This window comes from Pseudophryne corroboree, chromosome 7, assembly GCF_028390025.1.
Source record: "Pseudophryne corroboree isolate aPseCor3 chromosome 7, aPseCor3.hap2, whole genome shotgun sequence".
In the NCBI taxonomy this organism is placed as follows: domain Eukaryota; kingdom Metazoa; phylum Chordata; class Amphibia; order Anura; family Myobatrachidae; genus Pseudophryne; species Pseudophryne corroboree.
In genome coordinates this window covers 510,189,253-510,192,075 of record NC_086450.1, presented here as the reverse complement: position 1 = coordinate 510,192,075, position 2,823 = coordinate 510,189,253, and positions in this window count along the sequence as shown.

The following is a 2,823-nucleotide window of genomic DNA, read 5'->3' as shown; positions in this document are numbered from 1 at the left end:
CATCCCCACACCTAGCAGCCTCCCCCCACACGTAGCAGCCTCCCCCTTCACCTAGCAGCAGCATCCCCACACCTAGCAGCTACCTCCCCACACCTAGCAGCTTCCCCCCACACCTAGCATCCTCCCCCCACACCTAGCAGCCTCCCGCCACACCAAGCAGCAGCATCCCCACACCTAGCAGCAACCTCCCCACACCTAGCAGCCTCCCCCCACACCTAGCAGCATCATCCCCACACCTAGCAGCCTCCCCCCACACCTAGCAGCAACCTCCCCACATGTAGCAGCATCATCCCCACACCTAGCAGCAACCTCCCCACACCTAGCAGCAGCATCCCCACATGTAGCAGCATCATCCCCACACCTAGCAGCATCATCCCCACACCTAGCAGCCTCCCCCCACACCTAGCAGCAACCTCCCCACATGTAGCAGCATCATCCCCACACCTAGCAGCCTCCCCCCACACCTAGCAGCAGCATCCCCACACGTAGCAGCATCATCCCCACACCTAGCAGCATCATCCCCACACCTAGCAGCCTCCCCCCACACCTAGTAGCAACCTCCCCACACCTAGCAGCAACCTCCCCACACATAGCAGCATCATCCCCACACCTAGCAGCCCCCCCCCCACACGTAGCAGCCTCCCCCTTCACCTAGCAGCAGCATCCCCACACCTAGCAGCCTCCCCCTTCACCTAGCAGCAGCATCCCCACACCTAGCAGCTACCTCCCCACACCTAGCAGCTTCCCCCCACACCTAGCAGCCTCCCCCCACACCTAGCAGCTACCTCCCCACACCTAGCAGCATCCTCCCCCACACCTAGCAGCCTCCCCCCACACGTAGCAGCATCATCCCCACACCTAGCAGCCTCCCCCCACACCTAGCAGCAGCATCCCCACACGTAGCAGCATCATCCCCACACCTAGCAGCATCATCCCCACACCTAGCAGCCTCCCCCCACACCTAGCAGCCTCCCCCCACACCTAGTAGCAACCTCCCCACACCTAGCAGCAACCTCCCGACACATAGCAGCATCATCCCCACACCTAGCAGCCTCCCCCCACACGTAGCAGCCTCCCCCTTCACCTAGCAGCAGCATCCCCACACCTAGCAGCCTCCCCCTTCACCTAGCAGCAGCATCCCCACACCTAGCAGCTACCTCCCCACACCTAGCAGCTTCACCCCACACCTAGCAGCCTCCCCCCACACCTAGCAGCTACCTCCCCACACCTAGCAGCATCCTCCCCCACACCTAGCAGCCTCCCCCCACACGTAGCAGCATCATCCCCACACCTAGCAGCCTCCCCCCACACCTAGCAGCCTCCCCCCACACCTAGCAGCAGCATCCCCACACCTAGCAGCAACCTCCCCACACCTAGCAGCCTCCCCCCACACCTAGCAGCATCATCCCCACACCTAGCAGCCTCCCCCCACACCTAGCAGCAACCTCCCCACATGTAGCAGCATCATCCCCACACCTAGCAGCCTCCCCCCACACCTAGCAGCCTCCCCCCACACCTAGTAGCAACCTCCCCACACCTAGCAGCAACCTCCCCACACATAGCAGCATCATCCCCACACCTAGCAGCCTCCCCCCACACGTAGCAGCCTCCCCCTTCACCTAGCAGCAGCATCCCCACACCTAGCAGCCTCCCCCTTCACCTAGCAGCAGCATCCCCACACCTAGCAGCTTCCCCCCACACCTAGCAGCCTCCCCCCACACCTAGCAGCTACCTCCCCACACCTAGCAGCATCCTCCCCCACACTTAGCAGCCTCCCCCCACACCTAGCAGCAACCTCCCCACACGTAGCAGCATCATCCCCACACCTAGCAGCCTCCCCCCACACCTAGCAGCCTCCCCCCACACCTAGCAGCAGCATCCCCACACCTAGCAGCAACCTCCCCACACCTAGCAGCCTCCCCCCACACCTAGCAGCATCATCCCCACACCTAGCAGCCTCCCCCCACACCTAGCAGCAGCATCCCCCCACACCTAGCAGCATCCCCCTTCACCTAGCAGCAGCATCCTCACACCTAGCAGCTACCTCCCCACACCTAGCAGCCTCCCCCTTCACCTAGCAGCAGCATCCCCACACCTAGCAGCCTCCCCCCACACCTAGCAGCAGCATCCCCACACCTAGCAGCATCATCCCCACACCTAGCAGCATCATCCCCACACCTAGCAGCATCCTCCTCACACCTAGCATCCTCCTCACACCTAGCAGCATTCACTCCACACCTAGCAGCAACCTCCCCACACCTAGCAGCCTCCCCCCACACCTAGCAGCCTCCCGCCACACCTAGCAGCAGCATCCCCACACCTAGCAGCAACCTCCCCACACCTAGCAGCCTCCCCCCACAATTAGCAGCATCATCCCCACACCTAGCAGCCTCCCCCCACACCTAGCAGCAACCTCCCCACATGTAGCAGCATCATCCCCACACCTAGCAGCCTCCCCCCACACCTAGCAGCAGCATCCCCACACGTAGCAGCACCATCCCCACACCTAGCAGCATCATCCCCACACCTAGCAGCCTCCCCCCACACCTAGTAGCAACCTCCCCACACCTAGCAGCAACCTCCCCACACATAGCAGCATCATCCCCACACCTAGCAGCCTCCCCCCACACGTAGCAGCCTCCCCCTTCACCTAGCAGCAGCATCCCCACACCTAGCAGCTACCTCCCCACACCTAGCAGCTTCCCCCCACACCTAGCAGCCTCCCCCCACACCTAGCAGCCTCCCGCCACACCTAGCAGCAGCATCCCCACACCTAGCAGCAACCTCCCCACACCTAGCAGCCTCCCCCCACACCTAGCAGCA